Source organism: Pteropus vampyrus, unplaced genomic scaffold, assembly GCF_000151845.1.
Source record: "Pteropus vampyrus isolate Shadow unplaced genomic scaffold, Pvam_2.0 Scaffold55, whole genome shotgun sequence".
Taxonomy (NCBI): domain Eukaryota; kingdom Metazoa; phylum Chordata; class Mammalia; order Chiroptera; family Pteropodidae; genus Pteropus; species Pteropus vampyrus.
Window position 1 is genome coordinate 5,241,359 of NW_011888836.1, and position 17,815 is coordinate 5,259,173.

A 17,815-nucleotide genomic window follows, 5' to 3' on the forward strand; every position below is an offset into this window, starting at 1 on the left:
CTTACTTTAGGTTGTTTGTCTGGGCTCATTCTTGTTTTTGGAGATAGGCCTGTAATGATATTAACTTTCCTCTTATGACTGCTTTTGCCATGTCCCAAAAGTTGATATGCTATACTATCATTGATCTCTTGATCTCTCTTTTTATTTCTTCTCTGACCAAGTTATTCTTCAGTAGCATGTTGTTTAATCTCCATGTATTTGTGGTTCTTCCTGCTTTCTTTTTGCAATTGATCTCTAGTTTCAAAGTATTATGATCAGAGAACATGGTTGGTATGATTTCAACTCTCTTATATTTGTTGAGACTACCTCTGTGTCTCAGTATGTGATTGATTCTTGAGAATGTTCCATGTGCACTAGAGAAGAATGTATAAACAGCTGTTTTGGGATGGAAGTCTGGGATGTCCAGTAGATCTGATGTGTCATTTAAGGATATTATTTCCTTATTGATTTTCTGTTTGGATGATCTTTCCATATCTGACAGTGGGGTATTTAGGTTCCCTACTTTGATAGTGTTTTGGTCTGTTTCTCCCTTTAGTTCTGTTAGTAATTGCTTTACACATTTTGGGGCTCCCTGATTGGGAGCATAGATATTAATAAGTGTTAAGTCTTCTTGGTACATGCTTCCCTTTATCATTATGAAGTGTCCTTCAGTATCTTTCCTTACCTTTTTTATTTTGAAGTCTATTTCGTCTAATATTAGTACCCCTACTCCTGCTTTTCTCTGAATGCCACTTGCTTGAAATATAATTTTCTACCCTTTCACTTTGAGTCTATATTTGTCTTTGAAGCTGAGATGTGTCTCCTGGAGGCAGCATATGGTTGGGTTTTATTTTTTGATCCATTCTTCTACTCTGTGACTTTTTATTGGTGAGTTCAATCCATTTACATTTAGAATGATTATTGAAATATGAGGTCTTCTTATAGCTATTTTACCTTTTGCTTTCTATTGCTTCCTTGTCCTTGTGTTTCTGTTTTCTTTATTTTGATTGGGATGTTATAAGGGCTTTTTGGGCTTCTAAAGATATCTCTAGGGAATTTGAGACCAAGATACTTGGTCCTTGACTTCAGTCACCTTCTTTTTGTGCTAGTTAGGTTAATACATGGTTGAGTGCTCTGAGGCCCCACATTTTATCCTTGGGTACATTTACCTATAAGAAAGCTCTTAACTGAGTCATCTCTCACTTCTTGGCAGAAGAGACCCTGGATTTTTAAAGTATAGTAGCCTTTTCCTTTCCTTCTAGTTATTCCTCTCGTGGTTTGAGAAAGATATGTTTCCATGTTCCTGGCTGTTAGTTCTGCAGTTTTGAGAGTGGTCATAATGTCGAGTATCAGAGACAGCAATTTTCTCAGAAAAAAAAGAAAAACTATGTTCGCAGAATTAGAAAAATACCCACAAACAAAACCCAAAAAAACAAGGACTCTAGGTTTCACTGCATTCCCCATCCCATTCTATATTAGAAGTGAAGCAAGACATCATGATGGGTTTTTCTTTTACTGAATATTTCATAATGGAAATCCAATTATTAAGGATACATGGTCTGAAAACTTTTTAGGTAGACAAATTACCAATTTAGTTTAATCTCTGAAGCTTCTGTCTTTACAGATCTTTGTATTCTTTGCTCTGGCTAAAAGACCCTTGGATTTTTGTTTAGGGATCCTGAGTTGGGTTTGTTCTCAGCACATCATTTTTCTGAAAGGCCTAGTATGGCATTACTTCACCCTATAGTCCCCACAGGGTCTGGGCAATGTTCTTGGAAACATCAGGATGATCTCACCCAGTCGGAAGAAGGGTTTCATAATAGAATAATGGTACTTCTCTCTCTCAGGCCATTGCACACTGCTAAAGTATATTGCTTCTTGACCTTTTGGCTGAGATCCTATGTAGAACAACTGAAATATTAGCTTCTTGTCAGCCTTATCACACTTGAGGCTATAATTTCTGACAGCTGTAAGAGATCTTGTGCTTTGTGGGGTCCCAGATGAGCCCCCTTGTGATAGCAGAGTTTGTCCAAATAGGCTGGATCATAAACTATCTGGTCCAATAATCCATGTTATGCTCAAGTCCTCACTATGATGTTGGCTGATTTTCCCCTGACTGGGTTGTCCAGACCAGGCTTGTATACCACCAGTGAAGGAGGCAGCTGATTTCATCTTTGCTATTTGAATGACTAGAAAAAATTCTTTCTCCTTTTGAGCTGAAATATGCCTCCCTAAAACACACTCATTACTCTCACTCCTTCCCCTATGAGTCTGAACACAGTAAGTTGAAAGTCAAATCCCTTTTTAACTATTTAAAGATAGCTACCATTATTTCCCCAAGTCTCGTCTTTGGGTTAATACTCTAGTCCCTTGAACACATTCTCTTGTAATTTTGATTCAGGATTTTTTTACCATGCATATCCCAGACATACTCTGATATGTGTACCCAGAGTTGAATTCAGTACTGAGTTCAATACTTTCTCATTCTCAATATTATTTATTTATGAAAGCACCATAAAGAGTCATTAGGTTTTTAATTGAATTATAACACATTTTTGACATATGTTGAGTTTGTTATTAATTAAAATTCCTGTCTCTTACATACTTACTGCCACTAAACTTGTACAGTTAATTTTTGAACTCGTGTTTATGATTTTGTACTTGTTTGTTCTAAGTTTTATTTGTTAGACTTGGTTCATTGTTCTAGCCTCTCATTCTCTTGCTAAATCTTGAGTCTTTTATCAAGAATATTTGCTGTCCTTCTTGTATATTTACCATCTACATATTTGTTGAACATGCCATCTATATTCGTGTTTTACTCCTTGGTGTTAGAAGGGCAGAGCTAAGGACAGAGGGAAAGTGAAAATGGAAATTACAGTCTATTATCGAAATAACCTTACTAATCATTGAAATAATAATGAGTTCTAGGTCTAACAAGCGGAACAAGCCCTTGTGTAGTGAACCTGGTGTGGTGGGACAGATCAATAATGTCTCTATAATCTATATTCCTTATCATATGACTTCTTAATTTAAAAAAGAAGTAAGAAATTAATGGCAGCCTTTAAAGCAGAAACAAAAAATATCCAATGGTGCGTGATATTTAAAAAAAAAAGATAGCCCACTATTCCATTTGAAGCTCTGGTCACTTCCTCAAACCTCAATTGTTATTGTATTCAAAAAACAAAAATAAACAAAAATCTTAGTGCAGAATACAGTAAACTTTTCAAAGTTGTTTCTAGATCATCTGGTTCAGTTAATTGGTGGCTAAGGATGTGATTTTGTTTAAACAACCCCATATGTATGCTTTCAACCCTTTCCCTTAAAACTAATTTCCATAATTTTAACAATGACAGAAACATGCATGTAAGAAATGGAAAGAAACTCAATCTCAGTTGGTACATTCAGACTGAATAAAAAGAAGGAGTGGGCTTCAACTCCTCCTTCTGGAGATACACTTGAAGGATGAGTTGAATTTTCCAGTTAGGAATGGATGCAGCATGACTCTTCATATTAAAGATTTCCAGGTAAGTTCAAGTAGAAAAAAACTGGAGCTGAATTCCATAAGGAAGTAATAATTCCCTTTCTGATTAACGACTGTCTGTAGGCAACACTGCCAGACAGACAAATTGTTGTATTCCATTCTAACTTCTAAAAAAAAATCTTTTCATCAGTCGGATACTTAAACCTATTTTACCTTAGTATAATTAATGAAATGCATGCCTGTATGAATGATCAATAATGGGATCACTGTCCTTTATTTTCCTTTTGTTTATGAAGTGTCATAGCTACATTTTTGGCTATGTTTTGTGATGTTATGACTTAGACAACTGCAAACAAATTCCTAGTCAAACTGCTGTGGGTTGTTTATAAAATAATTTTACAGTCTAGTTTGTTTTAACTTCCCATCCTCCTCTGCTACATGTTTGTCTGTCTGTCTGTCTCTCTCTGCCCTTCCCCCATACCATCATCATCGTCATCGTTGTCGTCGTCGTCATCATCATCATCATCATCATTTATCTCTCTCACATAATCATAAATAGCTTTTTCTAGTACAAATATTTTAATTATAATTTATTTGTGGCTGAATATTGTATTTTTGAAGCACCATTTATCCTCGAAGATTTTCTACTTTTAAGGCTTGGCTCATCAATATAACATACAGATGGGTCGAAGTCATTCCTACCCTTGAATACCCTCTGCTTTAACCACAGTGAACTCCTACCTCTTCTCCAAATGTTTTATTACGATATAACCTCCTCCAAAGCTTTGCATATGCTCTTCCCTTTGACTGAAATGTACCCTTTTTCTGACTCAATAATTCTTACCCGTTAAAATGAGGCTGAGTGCTTTCTAGGAAGATTTCTGCGATATCTAGTACTTATTTAAATGCTCTTGTGCTTATTTTTTACATATCAGGTGTCGCTATGTACTATAAATGTTAATTTCCTTTCTTTTTTTTTATTAATATGTATACCTATAGATTATGTCATATGTAATAGGTGCTTCTACAATTTTAGACATAATAGATGCTCAACAAATATAGTAAAGATTCTTTTTAAAGTAGGGGGCCTTCCTTATTGTTTAGACTAGAATCAGTGCTTGTATTGTATTTTCTCACAAAGCGCTGACCTTCCCTTTTGCAGAATTTTATTTGTAATTAGACACTCATTTGTGTAATTGGTGTCTTCTCTTCCCCTTGCTTATAAATTTGGGGGCAGGGATCACCTTTTTGTTTTTGCTTATTTTAATATTTAAAAAATTTTCAGTTACAGTTGACATTCAATATTATATTAGTTTCAGGTGTACAGCATAGTGGTTAGACATTTATATAACTTATGAGGTAATCCCCAACATCTTTTTTCCTTATTCATATCCCTGGCACAGTGCCCAGTGCAGGGTTATTTGCTCAGCAAGTACGGGTTAAGTGAATGATCAGTTGTGGATCTCTGTGAGAGATTTTTTAGGTTTTAGTTTAATGTCAGGGGTTGTAATGGCCAGGGGTAGGGGAAGTATGTTCTAGGAAAAGATTAAGAATGTAAGAGGGTTTCTTGGAAACTGCAATACTAAAAGATAGAGTGGGGAGAAGGCAGTAGAAGTGAGGATGAACAAGGACAGACAGGGCCCCGATGAAAAGAGTAGTATAAAGAGAAGGTTTATACCCTAAGTTGTGACTGTGGGCTGCTGTGATGAGGGCCACAGGGAAGTGGGAGGCAGGCAAGGTAGAGATAAGTTTGAGATTATGAATAAGTCTTTGACTTAAAGATTTTTTTCATGGTCTTAACAACTCCTCCTCCAAAGGCAGAATGGCACTGTAGAAAGAATTTTGATTTTGCTATCAGACAAAACTGATTGCAATATGCAGCTACAATACTTACTAGCTGTCTGACTTTGAGGAAGACATTTGACATTTCTGAGCTTCAATTTCCTCATTTGTAAGAAGAGGACAATCATATTCATCTTGAAGAATTATGTACAGTGAAATGAGAGGATGTTCATAATGCATCTAACTCAGTCCCTGGCTCAGAACAATTACTAAACAAATGGCAGTTGTTGTTATTAACCAGACTTAATTTTTATGGAACTTTGAAATGGTTCTGTTCCTGGTCCCAAATTGTTCAATATTCTTAATTAATGAGTTGAAAGCATTCTTATCAAGTTTAAAGATGGCACAAAACAGAAAAACAGGCTAACAAGCCATAGACATCTCAACAACTAAGAAGGATAGGCTAAAACTAACGTGATAAAATTAATAGAGACAGATTTAGATTCTTGCTTTTGTGTTTAAAGAATTATCTGAAACAAGAACAAGGAAGACATTGCTCAATAGTTTATAAGAGTAAAGCCCAAGGGTTTTAGCTGATTGTCAGCTTAACATAAGCCAACTAGGTGAGGGCTGCCAAAAAGCTCATGTGATCTAAGTCCATGTGACGGAAATAGAACATCCAGAAGAAACAAAGTAATTGTCCAAGTGTCCTCGTGCTGGGAAGATATCAGGGCAATATACTCAGTTCTTGGCCTGTGCTTTAAGAGAGATAGATCTAGAAGAAGGTTAACAAGAGGCTCAGCATTCTGGAAACCATGTCATATGAGCAATGGTCAAAGGAACCGAGATGTTTAGTCTGAAAAAGAGGAGACAGGAACGGTGCAGGGTTGAGAGGAGGGAGTGGATGGCATGGAGCATGCTGCAGCCTTCAAATGTATGAAGGGTTTTCATTTGGATAAGAAATAGACTTTCTCCACAGTGTTTCAAAAGATGGAAAAATATAATTGGAAATGGAAGAAAGAAAAATTTTGGTCAATATAAGTCAAAGTATATTTATTCATTGTAGCTGTACTCTCTAGCATTTATAAGCTCACTATATACGAGGCACTCTGCTAAGCTCTTCATATATAACTCTTCTTATTTATAACTTCTTTCATTTTTACATCAATTCCGTCAGATGGGTATTATTATCCTCATTTTATAGGTGAGAAAATGGAGGCTTAGAATGAAGAACTGATTTGCCCAAAACTACACAACAGGTTAAAAGATAAAGCTGGGGCTCTAACAAAGCCTGTGATTTTTTTTTTTTAGCCCTATGGTGTATTTTACCTAGGGTTTCCTGGGATACAGGACTTTCAGTGCTAAAACTAGGACAGTCCAGTTAGGATGGTTGATCATTTTAATTTCTTTAATTTCAAGCTGGAGGAGACCTTTGCTTCCTGGAAAGCTAGGATTATAGCTCAGTGCCTAGTTTTGGCTCAAGTTTCAAAAGCACTTCCAGAAAATTTTCAGTGTTTAGATATGGAAACAATCTGCTCTAAGTGGCAATGAATATCCGCTTCCTGGATATAATCAAACAGAGGCTGGGTGCTACCTGTCAGAGCTGCTGAGGATGAGAATTCTCTATTAGGCTTGTTGTTAGTAAAGACCATTTCCACAATCCCTTCCACCTCTGTCATTCTATGATTCAGACAGAGAAGACTCCTTGCTTGGACCTTGAGGTGGTTCCCCAGGCTCTTTTTCTATAACTGAGACCATACTTGTAGGGCAGGTTTGAGATGGTGTCTTAAGAAGCCTGGAACATGGACTCTTGCTTCTCTTCCCATAGTCATTACTTCCTGCTAAATGTAGCCAAAAGCCTGTGTATTAACGTTCTGAGATCTTTGCCCTCAGAGCACACATGCTTTGGATTTTTAACCCAGAGCTCTTCCAAGAAAGGTCCAGACACCAATTTATTATGTATATGTCATTGATGTGTTTATTCATTTAAAAATCACTTCAAACAGGAGAAACAAAACAGGTCTCAGTCCATCCTTTGGAATGCACTCCTCAGTGAAATTTCATTTCATCAGTAGTCTTTAAAGGCTGCATGGCTGACCGTTTGGGAGCCCATTAGTATTCTGAGAAAGATTAAAAACTTTTCTAGACCCTTAAAATTAGTCCTGTGAGTGTCTGTGTAGTGTTGCCCTGGAAAAGTCATCTTTTTTTTTCTTGTAGCCTGCAGTGGAGTAAAATTGACGTAGCATAAGCAAAGTGGGAAACATAACACTTTTGCCCCCACATGCACAAGGACATCCTTGGTGACTGCTACATTACCTAGAGAACCCAAGGAGCTGTAAGATTGCATTTTCCATAGGGAGACTTTTGTCACTCAGTGAGTTTCTCTTGTCAGTCGAAGGAGATGTCCTCTTGTCCCTGACAATTTTGTGTGTGAGGCAGGCTAACACAGGTGGTCCATACAGGGAATTCTCAATGGAGAAAACTGAAAACAGAGCAAAATTTATAAAGAAAATATGGAAAACTACAGAGGTCCACATTTTATTCACTGTATGTTCTTATTCTATGTATATCTTCCCTATGAGGGCCTAAGCAACATACACCAGAGTCATTTTTTATTTAAGTCTAACACTGCTTATGTCTATTTTCTTATATGCTCTGCTGTTTTTTTCTTGACCAACAGCCACTTTTATTGAAGACTTAATACAGTCAAACACTGTATTAACTAACTGTCTTACTTTATTCTCTTATTTATTCCTCACAATAACTCTCTGAGGTAGGCAATGCCATTCCCCTTTTATCAATTAGAAAAGTGAGCCTCAGGGAGGTTAAATATCTTGTCTGAAGTCACACTAGCAGTAAATAAAAGAGCTGAGATTTGAACCCAGGTCTATCTAAAGCCCATTTCTGTTCACAATGCTACTCTGTTTCAATATGACCTGAATCTGACCTGCCCAAAGCCCACCATAAATATAAAATTTTTTCAAGACTTCTATCCCTAGTACTTGTGGTAGATCATTACCATCTTTTCCACAACTTACTGTCACAAAGATACTCTAACCCTTAGACCTCCGAGAAGCCTTCCTTCACATCAGAACCTGGATCCTTACTGCCTAAAGACTTTCACTCCTTGTCTATCATGCAAGAGTGCCAATCCAACCAGATGTTTTGTTGTACTTGTTTTTTATATTATTTATATTATCCTCAGTTTCCTCTTTCTTAACAGAAATCTTTTTAAGCCACTTGTCTATTTTTTGAGGGCTAGTTTAGTTAGAGCCCTAGGTAATGTGACTTGTAAGTTCACTTCTCCAAGCCTACATAAACTGAAATATGTGGTCATTTAGGGAAAACAAGTAAACAAATGAGGGTGTCCTGAAAGCATCTTTCCTTCATGGAGTTCCCATTCTTCCCTTGGGATATCTCTTGTGTATGTATGTGACACATGACAAGTCAGACCACATGTAGGGGCCATCGTTAATCTGAACAGGTAATATGAGTAAAATATAATTACTCTTTCATAGAATAAATGTAATAATGAATAGAGATGCTAAGATATTCTTAAGGTGGAGGTAAGAAGAATTCATCTGCCAGCTCTCATCTCGTTGGTCAAGGTTTGCACCCAGGGGTGTTAATGCCCTTGGTCTTATGGGTTAGGCATGTGTGGCATTGAGCAGGTCCCTTGGTATCTCAACCTCCCAATGGCAACAGAAGAGCCATAGGATAGGAGGCAAGAGGCAACTGCCAGGTCTAAGATATGATTAACATGACCAACAGAGGCTGAGACCAAATTTCTTCAATTAGTCTCATACAGAATTTAATTAAGACTGTTATCTGTCTATAGGACTTCAAGCAGAAGGATAGGGCCAACCTGCAGCATAGACTCCAACAATGCTCCACAGTGTCCTGGACTCGGCAGACTGAGCACGTTCTACAAACCATCAAGGTCTACTTCAGAAAGCCTGAAGTAGATGGTTTTCTCCTGGAGTCTCTGTATTGACTTTTCCACTTGGCCCACAGCATTAGTGCAGGAGTAATAGGATGTATTCAGGATTGACAGGCTCTGCCTTGGCCTGTGAGTAGGAAGTCTAGAGTAAATCTCATCATTAACAACTCTAGTCACTAAGCTGAGGCTGACTTGAATGCCTTCAAAACTCAAAGTGTTGTCACTGATCTCTTCAGCTAAAGCCAGGGGGCACATTTCTTATCACCTTTTCTAATTGGATGACTCCTATCTGGAGGGATAAACACCTACAGTATGTGGATAAACAATGAGTCAGTTATCCCTCTGGAGACCTTCCCCAAGTAACTAAGGGTGGTTATGTTTTCAGAGAGATCTCTCAGATGTCTAAAGATAGCATGATATATTGCTGATATTTCCTCAAACCCTTGAAGATGCTTATGACCAACTCTAGGGTGTATGTTGCTGTGGCCTTTGGGGGCAGACAGATTAATGTCTGTCATCAACACAGGTATAGTCCTGGGGACACATATGTTGCCTCTGGAAAGAAGGTTTATAATTATTAATATCCACCAAGTGGGACCTAAATTATTTATGGACATAGATTGACAGTGCCTTCAATGTGGCCTCTCAGCAGGCTGGTAAACATTAGAGCATTCAACTGATTTTGGATAATTGAGTGTGCAATTCTTATCTTTGGAGGGACTGCCTGTGGGCAATTAGTCTGACCTGTTCTATTTGTCCATGCTACCAATTGTGTGGTGTTTGTTTGTCCCAGGAAATTATTGAGTGATGGCTATGAAAATAGGTGTGGGAGAAATATCAAGAAGTGTTGATAGATGTTTTGAGTGGAAGCAGGAGCTGGGGCTATTCCCTGTTTCCAACTGTGAGTTTAAAAAGACTTATCCACTGGTACCATGACCCAAGGCTGAAAAGTGGACAAAATAATACAAATACCAGGCTTTGAGGATACATATGCTGTGTTCTTTCTATTCTTTGTTTCTCCACCCTGTTTTGCCACGGATGTTGTTGCACTGATAGGAAGCATACAAACATTTTCTAAAACAGTTAAAACATTAGCTCAATTAATTTCTGACTACCTCTCTGGAGTGTGTTCTAACTGACTTCTTTAAAAGCATTAATAAATGTTTTCAAGTTTACAACTTGTGGAAAAGGAGGAAGAGAATGAAATGTCAAATAATATCTTGAAGTATATGAAACTTTAGTCTTTGGGAGTTACCGTTACTTTGGATACAACATTCTTAGTTAAGTGACACACTGAAATCCTACACTTTCTTTCCAGGGAGCAGGCTAGGAAAACATTCTGTGATGCAATAGGCTGTTTTTTGCTGAAATGTAGCCCAAGTTTTGGGAAATATGTTATGTGTTAAATAGTTGGGACTCCTGGGATGGTGATGCACCAAACCATCTGTGAACCAAGACTTATTCAAGTCTGGCTCTGAGAGACTCAGTTTCTCAATATGAACAACCTAGAAGATAGTAATTCTCTACAAGCTTATTTTCCTAACTGACTGTATTTGTACATACTATTTGAAAGTTTATTCTTTTCTTTTATTTCAAGTGTGTTCATAATTGCTTATTGAAGCATTTTTATAATGGATGCTTTACAATTCTTATCAGATAATTCCAACATCTGTGTCATTTTGGTGTTGGCCTCTGTTGATTGTCTTTTCTCATTCAAGTTGAGATTTTCCTGGTTCTTGGTATGAGTAGTGATTTTCATTTGTATCCTGGACATTTTAGGTATTGTGTTATGAGACTCTGGATCTTATTTAGATATTCTGTCTTAGTGGAGGAAGGAGGTCCTGCCTTGTTACTGCCAAGTGTTGGTGGAAATCCAGTACCTCACTCCCCTCTGTTGACACTCCAGAGGGAAGAAGACTCTTTGTTATTACTGGGGGTGGGTGGGGTCAGGCATCCCCATAGGCTTCTGCTGACATCATCCTGGCTGAAAGGGAGAGGGGTTCTCCTTACTGCTATCTATTTACCTTCCACTGACACTGAGGGGAAAAAGGACTTACTATCTCCAGGAGGTAGTGAAACTCCTGGCTTCCCAGTCAGCCTCCTCTGACACCACCCTAGCAGGTGGCTGGGCCATGTGGCAGTAGCAGAATTCCATAATATAACTAGCTCTCATCTTTTCTTTCTTTCTTTTTTATTTAAAAAAAATTGACATATACACAAAAGTAGAGAGAAACGTATAATGAACTCCATATACCCATTATCCAAGCTCAACAATTATATTTTGCCAGTCTAGTTTCATCTGTCTCCTCCAAACTTTCTTCCTCTTGCTTATGTATTTTACAACAAACCCCAGATATTATTTTATTTGGTAATACATATTTCACATGGAATTAAAAAACACAATCTCAATTTTATTATCACTCTTAGCAAAATGAATAACAATTCCTTAATTTCATTTTATATCAATCTTCATTCAAATTTTCATGCTTGTGTCAAAAAATTGTTTTTTGCTGTTGGTTTTTCGAACTGTACCTCCCATCTTAAAAACAAACAAACAAAAAAACAACAAACAAACTCTCCTCTCTTGGTAGTTGCTGCTCATTTTTCTACTTCCCTTTATGAGAAAATTCTGTAAAGGAGATGTCTAAACTTACTGTTTCTCATTGTTTACCTCTCATTTTCTATTCTACTCACTTTGATCAAGATTTTGTTCCTGTAAGTTCAATGGAACCACTCAGGGTCACCAATGGCCTCCATATTGTCAAATCTAATGGTTCTTCTTCAGTATTTACTCAACTCCCAAGCAGCTGAGAAAGCTAATGTTTTCCTCCTTTTGGAAAACTTCACTTAGTTTCTTGGACAGTATGCTCACCTTGTTTTCCTGTCTCACTAGCTGCTCCTCCCCTTCTTGATCTCTAATTTTTGGAATACTTTAGGTAAATACTTCATCTTCTTTTCAGTATATGCATGTCTATCTTCAGTGATATCCAAAATTAATGAGTTCATCCCTAACCTTTACCCGCTCTCCAAGTGATATGTCAAACTAGCTATATATATGCTTCTCCTGGATAGCAAATAGGCATCTTAAACTTTACAGGTGAGGACACTGAGGACTTGCCAAAGTCTCTTTTTAAGTTGATCACTGAGCTAGGACTCCACTGCTATCCTCTAGCCTCCTAGTCCAAGTTTTACTACATGACATTGCCATAAGGCCCTGAGAATTCTGTTAATCCCATTCCCTGCCTGTTGTAAATACAGAGCTTGCTGCGTGTTATTTCACATCTTTAACAATAATGCAAGCCGGCTGGCACTTCCCAGGATTTCCCAAAGGGGAGAGGAGGAGCAGTACACCTCTGCTGGTTTCTCCTCTGAAATGGAGACTTTGCAACGTCAGCCACTGTACCATTGTTGGACAACAATATGTGTCTCAGAGGCAAGGAAAAGTTCCCACACTCTGTGCTTACCAGACGCCTGGCTGGTGAGCTCTGGTCTCCCCGTTACTCCTGGGTTCCTTGTTTCTTTTTCCTCTCTCTTTGTTAAGTCATCTATTCATGACTGGGGCAAGATGCCATGCTATTCTTTCTCGATTCTGGATCAGTCTGTTATTAGCTATTCTCCTTGGGTGCCCTATTCATGAAAACCTAGCCACCTCGGTTGCAGTAGGTAATTTCCATGGAAAAGTGCAAGGCACATTTTTCCTGCTTGGTTTGTGCCTTTCCTGTGATTCAGCAATCTTCAGAAGGAGATCTTCATCATATTATACCATCATGGCTTGTGTCTGTGGATCCGAGGATGCTAAATCCAGTCCAAATTTTGTGGACATACACTTGAAACCTATATAATTTTATTAATCAGTGTAACCTCCAATAAACTTAATTTTAAAAAAGCTAAGTTGCATCAAAGTGAATCTGTACGGTGGGGTTTGCCTGAAGAGACCTGAAGATGAAAATGTTCTTGTGATAAGAGCAAGGTGGTTCAAATGGTTAAACAAGTGATGTGCAGGTCACTTTAGGTTAAACTTTAATTCTTACTGGGTGTATCTTCTCCCCTATACCCCACTCCCACCCCCAGTTCTAATATTTTTCTAGAATACCCTGATTTCTGGACATCAATTTCTCCATTCGATAACTGGTGCTCAGAGTAACAGCCAACTTGATAAAAATATGGGGTTTGTATTGTGCTTTTAGCAATTTTTAGAAGGCAGCTGAATCCAGGCAGAGCATCCTTTCATCTGTAGAGCTTAAGTGCAGGAAGTTGGGAGGTGGGATTCCAATTTATTTAACATGTGCTCAATCGTTTTGTCTGTGAAGTCATATTTTTTTCCCAGCTCAGGATACACACACACACACACACACACACACACTTGTGTGTGCGTGCGCGCATGTGTTTGTAAATGAAAGAACTGAACTGAGTCTGAAATGCCTTTGTCAAATCATCAGATAAAGTGGAAACAGTATAGTATTGTGATTAAGAGCACAGAATCTGGGATTTAGAGCCAGAAAGACCTGGTCTCAAACTCTTGCTGTTCATCTTGCATGCTTTTTGATTTGGAAGAGGTTACTTTTTTTGGTCTGGGTTTCCTTATATGCAAAATAAAGTTACTAATAATATCATAGGGTCAGCATGAGGATTAAATAATGTATATGTATATAGAAATGTATAAAATGCTTAGTATAGTTCTGATATATGGTTAGGTGTTCAATAAATATTAGCTATAATTATAATTATTAATGCCTTATAATATGCCATAGAATCGGAAATAAAACAGAATTGGATATTTTCTAATATACATCCTTCTCTTTAGAATTTCACTGGTGTTTCCTATCTCTGCCCAATTTCATAGTTTCCCCAGAAAAAACCTCTCCAGATAAAGATAAGTTCATAGTGGCCCTTTGAAGGAAATCTCTTTATTGCTTGGTGGTCTTTTGGGAGACTCTTGCTGGAAGACCTCAGGTCATATTTCTATTTTATACACCTTAGATTAAGCTGTTTTTGAGGATGTAAGAAGGGCACAAGTTATTGTGTGGGATTTACTCTCCCCCATTCATCCTTGTAAAAAAGTAAAATCAACCTAAAATGAATGTGATGGTCACTGGGGAGAGAAAAAGAAGCATGAAAAAGGGTGAAGAGGAAAAGGAATGTGAACATGGTAGTTTACCAGTTTGGATTGAATAATGGTGCTCAAACAAGACAAAACTTTATTTATGTCATGTGGAAAAAGTTCTGGGGAAAGGCCCATGGTTAGTATGGTACTTCCTGGTCTTCTGTGACTGGACTCTTCATATTTTCTTTCTATCATCCTTAGTGTGTGACTGTAAGTTCTCTTTATGGTCCACGATGGCTGCTTGAGTCTTCATGTCCATATTCTTTGGAACATGATAAAATATATAACATACAGGGTGCCAAGTTAAGTTTTAATTTCAGAATACTTTTTTACTGTACGTCCCAAACTGCACAGGACATACTTATGCAGGCATACCTCATTTCATTGAACTTTGCTTTATTGTGCTTCACAGATGTTGCACCTTTTACAAATTAAAGGCAAGACCCTCCACCAGCAAAAATATTACAACTTGCTTTATTACAATAGTTGCTTTATTGTGGTGGTCTGGAATCAAACTTGCAATATATCTAAGGTATGCCTATACTAAAAAATTATTTGTTGTTTGTCTGAAATTTGAATTTAAATAGACATCCTGTGTTTTTGTTTGCTAAATCTGGCAACCTGATACATTCTAGGCAGAAAGAAGGAGGAAGAAGGGAGGGCAGGAGGTCCCAAGGTCATTCCTCCCAATTGAGTAAGCTCCTTATACAAACTTCCACTTACATCTATCTCACTGGTCACTGTAAGCTGCAAAGGAGGATGAATGGATGCCTAGAAGAAAACTGACATTTTGTAATTAGAAGAAGGAGAGGATGTGTATTAGATAGACAACCAGAAGTTTCTACCGCTGGTAGAAATTTATTCCAATGCTTTTGTCAGGTAGATATTTGTAGGGATCTCACAGTATTTTTAACTTTCTTAACTGGGGACACCTTAGAATCTTCCTTACAACCTCTCTACTTTCCACCAGGTTAGGAATGTTAGATGCTCCAAAGCAAGAGCCTGAGGAAGTTGTCTATCTTTCAAGAGAACTACTTCAGATCCTTTTTGTAAGATAGAAATTAATAGTAATAAAAAAACCCTTAAGGATTTTTTAGGAATGTCTCTAACTTTGAGGAGAGAAAAGAATGTATTTTGGATATATGGTTTTGGGCTCTGTGCTAAATATTGATCTATTCCATATAGTTTCACCATCACAGCATTTTCTGAGATATAAACATGACACCCAAATAAACAATGACCTTACAATAGTTTAAAATAAATCAATAGGATTTAATCCAATGAAAAACAAAAATTAAACTTTCCAATCTACCATACTTTGTATTTTCTTGGCTCTTGGGATAAGTCAATTTATGCTAAAATATTTTTTTCATAATAAGAATTAATTTATTGTTAAAAAGTAAAGGAACTTCTATGTACCACAGGAGGAGATATTCAATATAGTCAAAGGAAACACTAGTCAGCAAACACAAAAAGAAGCTCATAAAGATGGTATATCTGAGTCCTTGGAGAGCTCATGTCTACAAACAACAAGCTTTATAAAGAATTTTGGCAAGAGATACAGAGGTGACGTAATATTTTGGTGGTGAATAATCCACATGGTAGTTTTGATGTTGGATAATACCATACTCTGGCTAGGACTAGGCAGCAGCAGTGGCCTAAGGATAACACAGTAGCACCCTTCCTCCATAAGTGGTGTCCCAATAACAAAACCATGTATAGCTGGCCTAGAAAAAGGAGGAATACAGGGCTGGGAGACCCAAAAGAGTGTCTGGTGGTGAAACGAAGCAGTTAGTATATCTGAAGCATCGCTCTAAACAGTGGTCTCCAACCTCCTTGGCACCAGGGACTGGTGCTCCTATGAGATTCTAAAGCCTGATTATCTGAGGTGGAGCTGAGGCAGTGATGCTAGTGCTGAGAAGCAGCAGCAAATACAGATGAAACTTCACTGGCTCACCTGCTGCTCACCTCCTGCTCTGCAGCCTGGTTCCTAACAGGCCATAGACCAGTACTGGTCTGCAGTCCAGGGGTTAGGGACCCCTGCTCTAAGAGGACTAGGCAGAGAAACAAACCCAGATACTTGCCCTGGTATCCAGGGGTTTTCTTAAGATCTTTAGAATAGTGACTAGAACTTTTTACACTGTGCATTTAGCCTTTCCTGAGGATAGGAAGATGCGATTAAGACACGATACTGGTTTGGACAAGGGCCAAAGAGGCACAGCATAGTGGTTAGAAGTAGGGAAATTCTCATTTGCCTGAGACTCTGCCCTGGGACATGGGACTTTCAGTGAAACCCTGGGACAGTCCTGATGACCTTATGAAGGAAGAGGGTGTTTGAAGTCACAGGTGGACTTTGGGCCCAGTAGGTCTAACCAGTGAAGAATCATCAATTATCAGAGTTAAAAGGGACCTCAGAGGACGGCTGAGTAGGCAAAAATTTTAACTCAATTTAGATCTCTCTAGACAACCCTTAACTGGCTGGCAGTCTCTTCCTGAACATTTCCGAATGGTTTGGCTTTTTAGCTATTATCATGCTACCAGAGAATTTTTAAGATGGCAGGTTGCAAGAAAGAAGTCTCTTATTTTGATCAATCCAGGAGTAAAAGTCTCTTGTACACATTTGAGTCCTGAATAACTAAGCATCTGTTCATTGTATTATAATTACTTAAATTTCAACTTCAAAACAGAGGTGCCTGGCAAGATGAGAGGATTTATACCCAGAAGTTGTGGGTTTGAGGTCCTGTTCCATTATGCATGAATTCTTTGACCACATTGGAGGAACAGAGAGATTAGGTGACCGATAGAGCAAAGCATGGCAACAAACTAGAATCCATGCCCCAGAAAACCAAGCCCTCAGAAAACCAATTTCCTCTGACTAAGTTGCTTTATAAACTGAAATTCCCTTGATGTGTTGGCTAACATAGTGCTAATGTTAAAACAGAAATCTGGGGATCCTACTGATACTCTTCAAGCTATCATGACACCAAAGAATTTAAAGAGGCCCATATCTTGATGACATATCTTTTCAGCTAAAAAAAAATGTGCATATTATTACTTTGCATGTGCAGCCCAGCCTGTAACTTCTCAGCTCACTTTAGCAGTCCCATGACTGACACAGATGTTATTGCTCCCCAATTACAGTGTTTTCTGCTTGGAGGCATCTTGTCTTCTGTAATATATCATGAACCAAAGTCCCAGTGCTAAACATTAGCTAGTAATTTATGATCATACCGTCTGAGGCAGAGAGGGCAGCCATAGCTCACTTTGGACTTGGAAAAGCACTCCAGGTTTTCCCTCAGCTCTTTTTTTTCTCTTTTCTTTTTCTGCATATGCTCATTACTATATCTTTTCAATTTAGGGATGGCCTGGATCCTGCCATGTAAATCAAAGAAGAGAGGGTCTGACTCAGCCGCCTAGCCTGAGTCACCTGGAACTCATTACGATACAGGATCATAAACACCTCCATTTTCCCTTCAGAGAGAGACCAGACCCACTGAAGTTAAGCTACCTGCATAAGAGTTGAGTGCGA

General features: G+C 38.1%; 2 long non-coding RNA genes across 2 annotated transcripts in view; one reads left to right on the forward strand and one right to left on the reverse strand.

Annotated features, from left to right (window-relative positions):
- LOC111739857 overlaps positions 1-16,190 on the reverse strand; it is a 17,556-nt gene extending 1,366 nt beyond the window's left edge. The window contains exons 1-2 of the long non-coding RNA XR_002780392.1: positions 16,106-16,190; positions 2,341-2,348 (exon numbers count right to left, since the gene is read on the reverse strand). This is a non-coding gene — a long non-coding RNA (uncharacterized LOC111739857). The remainder of the gene's footprint in view (positions 1-2,340; positions 2,349-16,105) is intronic.
- Positions 1-17,815, forward strand: part of LOC111739856 — a 245,979-nt gene that overhangs the window by 136,930 nt on the left and 91,234 nt on the right. The window lies entirely within an intron of this gene.